Raw genomic sequence first — 13,933 nt, 5'->3', positions numbered from 1 at the left:
CACTGGGGCCTAACACACTGGGACCTAACACACTGGGACCTAACACACTGGGACCTAACACACTGGGACCTAACTAGAAACACACTGGGACCTAACTAGAAACACACTGGGACCTAACTAGAAACACACTGGGACCTAACACACTGGGACCTAACACACTGGGACCTAACTAGAAACACACTGGGACCTAACTAGAAACACACTGGGGCCTAACACACTGGGACCTAACACACTGGGGCCTAACACACTGGGACCTAACTAGAAACACACTGGGACCTAACACACTGGGGCCTAACACACTGGGGCCTAACACACTGGGACCTAACACACTGGGGCCTAACACACTGGGACCTAACACACTGGGGCCTAACACACTGGGACCTAACTAGAAACACACTGGGACCTAACACACTGGGACCTAACACACTGGGACCTAACACACTGGGGCCTAACACACTGGGGCCTAACACACTGGGACCTAACTAGAAACACACTGGGGCCTAACACACTGGGGCCTAACACACTGGGACCTAACTAGAAACACACTGGGACCTAACACACTGGGGCCTAACACACTGGGACCTAACACACTGGGGCTTAACACACTGGGACCTAACTAGAAACACACTGGGGCCTAACACACTGGGACCTAACACACTGGGACCTAACACACTGGGACCTAACACACTGGGACCTAACTAGAAACACACTGGGACCTAACACACTGGGACCTAACACACTGGGACCTAACACACTGGGACCTAACTAGAAACACACTGGGACCTAACTAGAAACACACTGGGACCTAACTAGAAACACACTGGGACCTAACTAGAAACACACTGGGGCCTAACTAGAAACACACTGGGGCCTAACTAGAAACACACTGGGGCCTAACACACTGGGACCTAACACACTGGGACCTAACACACTGGGACCTAACTAGAAACACACTGGGACCGAACTAGAAACACACTGGGTCCTAACACACTGGGACCTAACTAGAAACACACTGGGACCTAACTAGAAACACACTGGGACCTAACTAGAAACACACTGGGACCTAACTAGAAACACACTGGGGCCTAACTAGAAACACACTGGGGCCTAACTAGAAACACACTGGGGCCTAACACACTGGGACCTAACACACTGGGACCTAACACACTGGGACCTAACTAGAAACACACTGGGACCGAACTAGAAACACACTGGGTCCTAACACACTGGGACCTAACTAGAAACACACTGGGGCCTAACACACTGGGACCTAACTTGAAACACACTGGGACCTAACACACTGGGGCCTAACACACTGGGGCCTAACTAGAAACACACTGGGACCTAACTAGAAACACACTGGGACCTAACTAGAAACACACTGGGACCTAACTAGAAACACACTGGGACCTAACACACTGGGACCTAACTAGAAACACACTGGAACCTAACACACTGGGTCCTAACACACTGGGGCCTAACACACTGGGACCTAACACACTGGGTCCTAACACACTGGGGCCTAACACACTGGGACCTAACACACTGGGGCCTAACTAGAAACACACTGGGGCCTAACTAGAAACACACTGGGACCTAACTAGAAACACACTGGGACCTAACTAGAAACACACTGGGGCCTAACTAGAAACACACTGGGACCTAACTAGAAACACACTGGGACCTAACTAGAAACACACTGGGACCTAACTAGAAACACACTGGGACCTAACACACTGGGACCTAACTAGAAACACACTGGAACCTAACACACTGGGACCTAACACACTGGGACCTAACACACTGGGACCTAACTAGAAACACACTGGGACCTAACTAGAAACACACTGGGACCTAACTAGAAACACACTGGGACCTAACTAGAAACACACTGGGACCTAACTAGAAACACACTGGGACCGAACTAGAAACACACTGGGGCCTAACTAGAAACACACTGGGGCCTAACTAGAAACACACTGGGACCTAACTAGAAACACACTGGGACCTAACACACTGGGACCTAACTAGAAACACACTGGGGCCTAACTAGAAACACACTGGGGCCTAACACACTGGGACCTAACTAGAAACACACTGGGGCCTAACTAGAAACACACTGGGACCTAACTAGAAACACACTGGGGCCTAACTAGAAACACACTGGGACCTAACTAGAAACACACTGGGACTTAACTAGAAACACACTGGGGCCTAACACACTGGGACCTAACTAGAAACACACTGGGGCCTAACACACTGGGACCTAACACACTGGGACCTAACTAGAAACACACTGGGACCTAACACACTGGGACCTAACTAGAAACACACTGGGGCCTAACACACTGGGACCTAACACACTGGGACCTAACTAGAAACACACTGGGGCCTAACTAGAAACACACTGGGACCTAACACACTGGGACCTAACACACTGGGACCTAACACACTGCGACCTAACTAGAAACACACTGGGACCTAACACACTGGGACCTAACACACTGGGACCTAACACACTGGGGCCTAACACACTGGGGCCTAACACACTGGGACCTAACACACTGGGACCTAACTAGAAACACACTGGGGCCTAACTAGAAACACACTGGGACCTAACACACTGGGACCTAACATACTGGGACCTAACACACTGGGACCTAACACACTGGGACCTAACTAGAAACACACTGGGGCCTAACACACTGGGGCCTAACACACTGGGACCTAACACACTGGGACCTAACTAGAAACACACTGGGACCTAACACACTGGGGCCTAACTAGAAACACACTGGGACCTAACACACTGGGACCTAACACACTGGGTCCTAACACACTGGGGCCTAACACACTGGGACCTAACACACTGGGGCCTAACTAGAAACACACTGGGACCTAACTAGAAACACACTGGGACCTAACACACTGGGACCTAACACACTGGGACCTAACACACTGGGACCTAACTAGAAACACACTGGGGCCTAACTAGAAACACACTGGGACCTAACTAGAAACACACTGGGACCTAACTAGAAACACACTGGGACCTAACTAGAAACACACTGGGACCGAACTAGAAACACACTGGGGCCTAACTAGAAACACACTGGGGCCTAACTAGAAACACACTGGGACCTAACTAGAAACACACTGGGACCTAACACACTGGGACCTAACTAGAAACACACTGGGGCCTAACTAGAAACACACTGGGGCCTAACACACTGGGACCTAACTAGAAACACACTGGGACCTAACTAAAAACACACTGGGACCTAACTAGAAACACACTGGGGCCTAACTAGAAACACACTGGGACCTAACTAGAAACACACTGGGACTTAACTAGAAACACACTGGGGCCTAACACACTGGGACCTAACTAGAAACACACTGGGGCCTAACACACTGGGACCTAACACACTGGTACCTAACTAGAAACACACTGGGACCTAACACACTGGGACCTAACTAGAAACACACTGGGGCCTAACACACTGGGACCTAACACACTGGGACCTAACTAGAAACACACTGGGGCCTAACTAGAAACACACTGGGACCTAGCACACTGGGACCTAACACACTGCGACCTAACTAGAAACACACTGGGACCTAACACACTGGGACCTAACACACTGTGACCTAACACACTGGGGCCTAACACACTGGGGCCTAAATAGAAACACACTGGGGCCTAACTAGAAACACACTGGGAGCTAACACACTGGGGCCTAACACACTGGGGCCTAACACACTGGGGCCTAACACACTGGGACCTAACACACTGGGACCTAACGTACTGGGGCCTAACACACTGGGACCTAACACACTGGGACCTAACGTACTGGGGCCTAACACACTGGGACCTAACACACTGGGACCTAACGTACTGGGGCCTAACTAGAAACACACTGGGGCCTAACACACTGGGACCTAACACACTGGGGCCTAACTAGAAACACACTGGGGCCTAACTAGAAACACACTGGGTCCTAACTAGAAACACACTGGGACCTAACTAGAAACACACTGGGGCCTAACTAGAAACACACTGGGGCCTAACTAGAAACACACTGGGGCCTAACTAGAAACACACTGGGGCCTAACACACTGGGGCCTAACACACTGGGGCCTAACTAGAAACACACTGGGGCCTAACTAGAAACACACTGGGACCTAACACACTGGGGCCTAACACACTGGGGCCTAACTAGAAACACACTGGGGCCTAACTAGAAACACACTGGGGCCTAACTAGAAACACATTGGGGCCTAACACACTGGGGCCTAACACACTGGGGCCTAACTAGAAACACACTGGGGCCTAACTCGAACACACTGGGACCTAACACACTGGGGCCTAACACACTGGGGCCTAACTCGAACACACTGGGACCTAACACACTGGGACCTAACACACTGGGGCCTAACTCGAACACACTGGGGCCTAACTCGAACACACTGGGACCTAACACACTGGGGCCTAACTAGAAACACACTGGGACCTAACTAGAAACACACTGGGACCTAACACACTGGGACCTAACACACTGGGGCCTAACACACTGGGACCTAACACACTGGGACCTAACGTACTGGGGCCTAACTAGAAACACACTGGGGCCTAACACACTGGGACCTAACACACTGGAGCCTAACTAGAAACACACTGGGGCCTAACTAGAAACACACTGGGTCCTAACTAGAAACACACTGGGACCTAACTAGAAACACACTGGGGCCTAACTAGAAACACACTGGGGCCTAACTAGAAACACACTGGGGCCTAACTAGAAACACACTGGGGCCTAACACACTGGGGCCTAACACACTGGGGCCTAACACACTGGGGCCTAACTAGAAACACACTGGGGCCTAACTAGAAACACACTGGGACCTAACACACTGGGGCCTAACACACTGGGGCCTAACTAGAAACACACTGGGGCCTAACTAGAAACACACTGGGGCCTAACTAGAAACACATTGGGGCCTAACACACTGGGGCCTAACACACTGGGGCCTAACTAGAAACACACTGGGGCCTAACTCGAACACACTGGGACCTAACACACTGGGGCCTAACACACTGGGGCCTAACTCGAACACACTGGGACCTAACACACTGGGACCTAACACACTGGGGCCTAACTCGAACACACTGGGGCCTAACTCGAACACACTGGGACCTAACACACTGGGGCCTAACTAGAAACACACTGGGACCTAACTAGAAACACACTGGGACCTAACACACTGGGACCTAACACACTGGGGCCTAACACACTGGGTCCTAACTAGAAACACACTGGGGCCGAACTAGAAACACACTGGGGCCGAACTAGAAACACACTGGGGCCTAACTAGAAACACACTGGGGCCTAACTAGAAACACACTGGGGCCTAACTAGAAACACACTGGGGCCGAACTAGAAACACACTGGGGCCTAACTAGAAACACACTGGGGCCTAACTAGAAACACACTGGGACCTAACACACTGGGGCCTAACACACTGGGGCCTAACTAGAAACACACTGGGGCCTAACTAGAAACACACTGGGGCCTAACTAGAAACACACTGGGGCCTAACACACTGGGGCCTAACACACTGGGGCCTAACACACTGGGGCCTAACTAGAAACACACTGGGGCCTAACACACTGGGACCTAACTAGAAACACACTGGGACCTAACACACTGGGGCCTAACACACTGGGGCCTAACACACTGGGGCCTAACTAGAAACACACTGGGGCCTAACTCGAACACACTGGGACCTAACACACTGGGGCCTAACACACTGGGGCCTAACACACACTGGGACCTAACACACTGGGACCTAACACACTGGGGCCTAACTAACACACTGGGGCCTAACTCGAACACACTGGGGCCTAACTAGAAACACACTGGGACCTAACTAGAAACACACTGGGACCTAACACACTGGGACCTAACACACTGGGGCCTAACACACTGGGTCCTAACTAGAAACACACTGGGGCCGAACTAGAAACACACTGGGGCCTAACTAGAAACACACTGGGGCCTAACTAGAAACACACTGGGGCCTAACTAGAAACACACTGGGGCCGAACTAGAAACACACTGGGGCCTAACTAGAAACACACTGGGGCCTAACTAGAAACACACTGGGGCCTAACTAGAAACACACTGGGGCCTAACTAGAAACACACTGGGGCCTAACACACTGGGGCCTAACACACTGGGACCTAACACACTGGGGCCTAACTAGAAACACACTGGGGCCTAACACACTGGGGCCTAACTAGAAACACACTGGGACCTAACTAGAAACACACTGGGACCTAACTAGAAACACACTGGGACCTAACTAGAAACACACTGGGACCTAACTAGAAACACACTGGGGCCTAACTAGAAACACACTGGGGCCTAACTAGAAACACACTGGGACCTAACTAGAAACACACTGGGACCGAACTAGAAACACACTGGGACCGAACTAGAAACACACTGGGACCTAACTAGAAACACACTGGGACCTAACTAGAAACACACTGGGTCCTAACTAGAAACACACTGGGGCCTAACTAGAAACACACTGGGGCCTAACTAGAAACACACTGGGACCGAACTAGAAACACACTGGGGCCTAACTAGAAACACACTGGGACCTAACTAGAAACACACTGGGGCCTAACTAGAAACACACTGGGGCCTAACTAGAAACACACTGGTACCAAACTAGAAACACACTGGGACTTAACACACTGGGACCTAACTACAAACACACTGGGGCCTAACACACTGGGACCTAACACACTGGTACCTAACTAGAAACACACTGGGACCTAACACACTGGGACCTAACTAGAAACACACTGGGGCCTAACACACTGGGACCTAACACACTGGGACTGAACTAGAAACACACTGGGGCCTAACTAGAAACACACTGGGACCTAACACACTGGGGCCTAACACACTGGGGCCTAACTAGAAACACACTGGGGCCTAACTAGAAACACACTGGGGCCTAACTAGAAACACATTGGGGCCTAACACACTGGGGCCTAACACACTGGGGCCTAACTAGAAACACACTGGGGCCTAACTCGAACACATTGGGGCCTAACACACTGGGGCCTAACACACTGGGGCCTAACTAGAAACACACTGGGACCTAACACACTGGGACCTAACACACTGGGGCCTAACTCGAACACACTGGGGACTAACTCGAACACACTGGGACCTAACACACTGGGGCCTAACTAGAAACACACTGGGACCTAACTAGAAACACACTGGGACCTAACACACTGGGACCTAACACACTGGGGCCTAACACACTGGGTCCTAACTAGAAACACACTGGGGCCGAACTAGAAACACACTGGGGCCGAACTAGAAACACACTGGGGCCTAACTAGAAACACACTGGGGCCTAACTAGAAACACACTGGGGCCTAACTAGAAACACACTGGGGCCGAACTAGAAACACACTGGGGCCTAACTAGAAACACACTGGGGCCTAACTAGAAACACACTGGGACCTAACACACTGGGGCCTAACACACTGGGGCCTAACTAGAAACACACTGGGGCCTAACTAGAAACACACTGGGGCCTAACTAGAAACACACTGGGGCCTAACACACTGGGGCCTAACACACTGGGGCCTAACACACTGGGGCCTAACTAGAAACACACTGGGGCCTAACACACTGGGACCTAACTAGAAACACACTGGGACCTAACACACTGGGGCCTAACACACTGGGGCCTAACACACTGGGGCCTAACTAGAAACACACTGGGGCCTAACTCGAACACACTGGGACCTAACACACTGGGGCCTAACACACTGGGGCCTAACTAGAACACACTGGGACCTAACACACTGGGACCTAACACACTGGGGCCTAACTCACTGGGGCCTAACACACTGGGGCCTAACTCGAACACACTGGGGCCTAACTAGAAACACACTGGGACCTAACTAGAAACACACTGGGACCTAACACACTGGGACCTAACACACTGGGGCCTAACACACTGGGTCCTAACTAGAAACACACTGGGGCCGAACTAGAAACACACTGGGGCCTAACTAGAAACACACTGGGGCCTAACTAGAAACACACTGGGGCCTAACTAGAAACACACTGGGGCCGAACTAGAAACACACTGGGGCCTAACTAGAAACACACTGGGGCCTAACTAGAAACACACTGGGACCTAACTAGAAACACACTGGGGCCTAACTAGAAACACACTGGGGCCTAACACACTGGGACCTAACACACTGGGACCTAACACACTGGGACCTAACTAGAAACACACTGGGGCCTAACACACTGGGACCTAACACACTGGGACCTAACTAGAAACACACTGGGACCTAACTAGAAACACACTGGGACCTAACTAGAAACACACTGGGACCTAACTAGAAACACACTGGGACCTAACTAGAAACACACTGGGGCCTAACTAGAAACACACTGGGGCCTAACTAGAAACACACTGGGACCTAACACACTGGGACCGAACTAGAAACACACTGGGACCTAACTAGAAACACACTGGGACCTAACTAGAAACACACTGGGACCTAACTAGAAACACACTGGGGCCTAACTAGAAACACACTGGGGCCTAACTAGAAACACACTGGGGCCTAACTAGAAACACACTGGGACCAAACTAGAAACACACTGGGACCTAACTAGAAACACACTGGGACCTAACTAGAAACACACTGGGACCTAACTAGAAACACACTGGGACCTAACTAGAAACACACTGGGACTTAACTAGAAACACACTGGGGCCTAACACACTGGGACCTAACTACAAACACACTGGGGCCTAACACACTGGGACCTAACACACTGGTACCTAACTAGAAACACACTGGGACCTAACACACTGGGACCTAACTAGAAACACACTGGGGCCTAACACACTGGGACCTAACACACTGGGACCGAACTAGAAACACACTGGGGCCTAACTAGAAACACACTGGGACCTAACACACTGGGGCCTAACACACTGGGGCCTAACTAGAAACACACTGGGGCCTAACTAGAAACACACTGGGGCCTAACTAGAAACACATTGGGGCCTAACACACTGGGGCCTAACACACTGGGGCCTAACTAGAAACACACTGGGGCCTAACTCGAACACACTGGGACCTAACACACTGGGGCCTAACACACTGGGGCCTAACTCGAACACACTGGGACCTAACACACTGGGACCTAACACACTGGGGCCTAACTCGAACACACTGGGGACTAACTCGAACACACTGGGACCTAACACACTGGGGCCTAACTAGAAACACACTGGGACCTAACTAGAAACACACTGGGACCTAACACACTGGGACCTAACACACTGGGGCCTAACACACTGGGTCCTAACTAGAAACACACTGGGGCCGAACTAGAAACACACTGGGGCCGAACTAGAAACACACTGGGGCCTAACTAGAAACACACTGGGGCCTAACTAGAAACACACTGGGGCCTAACTAGAAACACACTGGGGCCGAACTAGAAACACACTGGGGCCTAACTAGAAACACACTGGGGCCTAACTAGAAACACACTGGGACCTAACACACTGGGGCCTAACACACTGGGGCCTAACTAGAAACACACTGGGGCCTAACTAGAAACACACTGGGGCCTAACTAGAAACACACTGGCGCCAACACACTGGGGCCTAACACACTGGGGCCTAACACACTGGGGCCTAACTAGAAACACACTGGGGCCTAACACACTGGGACCTAACTAGAAACACACTGGGACCTAACACACTGGGGCCTAACACACTGGGGCCTAACACACTGGGGCCTAACTAGAAACACACTGGGGCCTAACTAACACACTGGGACCTAACACACTGGGGCCTAACACACTGGGGCCTAACTAACACACTGGGACCTAACACACTGGGACCTAACACACTGGGGCCTAACTCAACACACTGGGACCTGGGGCCTAACTAGAAACACACTGGGACCTAACTAGAAACACACTGGGACCTAACACACTGGGACCTAACACACTGGGGCCTAACACACTGGGGCCTAACTAGAAACACACTGGGGCCTAACTAGAAACACACTGGGGCCTAACTAGAAACACACTGGGACCTAACTAGAAACACACTGGGGCCTAACTAGAAACACACTGGGGCCTAACTAGAAACACACTGGGACCTAACTAGAAACACACTGGGACCTAACTAGAAACACACTGGGGCCTAACTAGAAACACACTGGGGCCTAACTAGAAACACACTGGGGCCTAACACACTGGGACCTAACACACTGGGACCTAACACACTGGGACCTAACTAGAAACACACTGGGGCCTAACACACTGGGACCTAACACACTGGGACCTAACTAGAAACACATTGGGACCTAACTAGAAACACACTGGGACCTAACTAGAAACACACTGGGACCTAACTAGAAACACACTGGGACCTAACTAGAAACACACTGGGGCCTAACTAGAAACACACTGGGGCCTAACTAGAAACACACTGGGACCTAACTAGAAACACACTGGGACCTAACTAGAAACACACTGGGACCGAACTAGAAACACACTGGGACCTAACTAGAAACACACTGGGACCTAACTAGAAACACACTGGGACCTAACTAGAAACACACTGGGTCCTAACTAGAAACACACTGGGGCCTAACTAGAAACACACTGGGGCCTAACTAGAAACACACTGGGACCGAACTAGAAACACACTGGGGCCTAACTAGAAACACACTGGGACCTAACTAGAAACACACTGGGACCTAACTAGAAACACACTGGGACCGAACTAGAAACACACTGGGACCTAACTAGAAACACACTGGGACCGAACTAGAAACACACTGGGACCGAACTAGAAACACACTGGGACCTAACTAGAAACACACTGGGACCTAACTAGAAACACACTGGGGCCTAACTAGAAACACACTGGGGCCTAACTAGAAACACACTGGGACCTAACACACTGGGACCTAACTAGAAACACACTGGGACCACACTAGAAACACACTGGGACCTAACACACTGGGGCCTAACTAATAAACACACTGGGACCTAACACACTGGGACCTAACTAGAAACACACTGGGACCTAACTAGAAACACACTGGGGTCTAACTAGAAACACACTGGGGCCTAACACACTGGGACCTAACACACTGGGACCTAACACACTGGGACCTAACACACTGGGACCTAACTAGAAACACACTGGGACCTAACTAGAAACACACTGGGACCTAACTAGAAACACACTGGGACCTAACTAGAAACACACTGGGACCTAACTAGAAACACACTGGGACCTAACTAGAAACACACTGGGACCTAACTAGAAACACACTGGGACCGAACTAGAAACACACTGGGACCTAACACACTGGGGCCGAACTAGAAACACACTGGGGCCGAACTAGAAACACACTGGGGCCTAACTAGAAACACACTGGGGCCTAACTAGAAACACACTGGGGCCTAACTAGAAACACACTGGGGCCTAACTAGAAACACACTGGGGCCTAACACACTGGGGCCTAACACACTGGGGCCTAACTAGAAACACACTGGGGCCTAACTAGAAACACATTGGGGCCTAACACACTGGGGCCTAACACACTGGGGCCTAACTAGAAACACACTGGGGCCTAACTCGAACACACTGGGACCTAACACACTGGGGCCTAACACACTGGGGCCTAACTCGAACACACTGGGACCTAACACACTGGGACCTAACACACTGGGGCCTAACTCGAACACACTGGGGCCTAACTCGAACACACTGGGACCTAACACACTGGGGCCTAACTAGAAACACACTGGGACCTAACTAGAAACACACTGGGACCTAACACACTGGGACCTAACACACTGGGGCCTAACACACTGGGTCCTAACTAGAAACACACTGGGGCCGAACTAGAAACACACTGGGGCCGAACTAGAAACACACTGGGGCCTAACTAGAAACACACTGAAACACACTGGGGCCTAACTAGAAACACACTGGGGCCGAACTAGAAACACACTGGGGCCTAACTAGAAACACACTGGGGCCTAACTAGAAACACACTGGGACCTAACACACTGGGGCCTAACACACTGGGGCCTAACTAGAAACACACTGGGGCCTAACTAGAAACACACTGGGGCCTAACTAGAAACACACTGGGGCCTAACACACTGGGGCCTAACACACTGGGGCCTAACACACTGGGGCCTAACTAGAAACACACTGGGGCCTAACACACTGGGACCTAACTAGAAACACACTGGGACCTAACACACTGGGGCCTAACACACTGGGGCCTAACACACTGGGGCCTAACTAGAAACACACTGGGGCCTAACTCGAACACACTGGGACCTAACACACTGGGGCCTAACACACTGGGGCCTAACTCGAACACACTGGGACCTAACACACTGGGACCTAACACACTGGGGCCTAACTCGAACACACTGGGGCCTAACTCGAACACACTGGGGCCTAACTAGAAACACACTGGGACCTAACTAGAAACACACTGGGACCTAACACACTGGGACCTAACACACTGGGGCCTAACACACTGGGTCCTAACTAGAAACACACTGGGGCCGAACTAGAAACACACTGGGGCCTAACTAGAAACACACTGGGGCCTAACTAGAAACACACTGGGGCCTAACTAGAAACACACTGGGGCCGAACTAGAAACACACTGGGGCCTAACTAGAAACACACTGGGACCTAACTAGAAACACACTGGGGCCTAACTAGAAACACACTGGGGCCTAACTAGAAACACACTGGGGCCTAACACACTGGGACCTAACACACTGGGACCTAACACACTGGGGCCTAACTAGAAACACACTGGGACCTAACTAGAAACACACTGGGACCTAACACACTGGGACCTAACTAGAAACACACTGGGACCTAACTAGAAACACACTGGGACCTAACTAGAAACACACTGGGACCTAACTAGAAACACACTGGGACCTAACTAGAAACACACTGGGACCTAACTAGAAACACACTGGGGCCTAACTAGAAACACACTGGGACCTAACTAGAAACACACTGGGACCTAACTAGAAACACACTGGGACCGAACTAGAAACACACTGGGACCTAACTAGAAACACACTGGGACCTAACTAGAAACACACTGGGACCTAACTAGAAACACACTGGGACCTAACTAGAAACACACTGGGACCTAACTAGAAACACACTGGGGCCTAACTAGAAACACACTGGGACCTAACTAGAAACACACTGGGACCTAACTAGAAACACACTGGGACCTAACTAGAAACACACTGGGACCTAACTAGAAACACACTGGGACCGAACTAGAAACACACTGGGACCGAACTAGAAACACACTGGGACCTAACTAGAAACACACTGGGACCTAACTAGAAACACACTGGGACCTAACTAGAAACACACTGGGACCTAACTAGAAACACACTGGGACCTAACTAGAAACACACTGGGGCCTAACTAGAAACACACTGGGGCCTAACTAGAAACACAGAAACACACTGGGACCTAACTAGAAACACACCTAACTAGAAACACACTGGGACCTGGGGACCTAACTAGAAACACACTGGGGCCTAACTAGAAACACACTGGGACCTAACTAGAAACACACTGGGACCTAACTAGAAACACACTGGGGCCTAACTAGAAACACACTGGGGCCTAACACACTGGGACCTAACTAGAAACACACTGGGACCTAACTAGAAACACACTGGGACCTAACTAGAAACACACTGGGGCCTAACTAGAAACACACTGGGAACCTAAACACACTGGGGCCTAAAACACACTGGGACCTAACTAG

The 13,933-nt window shown here is 50.9% G+C and overlaps 1 long non-coding RNA gene across 2 annotated transcripts; it reads right to left on the bottom strand.

Moving 5' to 3' along the window:
* Positions 1-8,494: 8,494 nt before the first annotated feature.
* Positions 8,495-12,869, bottom strand: LOC127920113 (uncharacterized). Of its 2 annotated transcripts, none has more exons than XR_008105128.1 (3): positions 12,817-12,869; positions 8,976-9,034; positions 8,495-8,533 (listed from the first exon to the last, which is right to left on the bottom strand). It is a non-coding gene; the product is annotated as an uncharacterized LOC127920113 (long non-coding RNA). The 2 variants fall into 2 exon arrangements; XR_008105129.1 differs by lacking the exon at positions 12,817-12,869 and adding an exon at positions 10,175-10,227.
* Positions 12,870-13,933: the final 1,064 nt, after the last annotated feature.

This window comes from Oncorhynchus keta, unplaced genomic scaffold (assembly GCF_023373465.1).
Source record: "Oncorhynchus keta strain PuntledgeMale-10-30-2019 unplaced genomic scaffold, Oket_V2 Un_contig_18444_pilon_pilon, whole genome shotgun sequence".
Lineage (NCBI taxonomy): Eukaryota > Metazoa > Chordata > Actinopteri > Salmoniformes > Salmonidae > Oncorhynchus > Oncorhynchus keta.
This window is presented reverse-complemented; position numbering and strand designations above follow the sequence as displayed.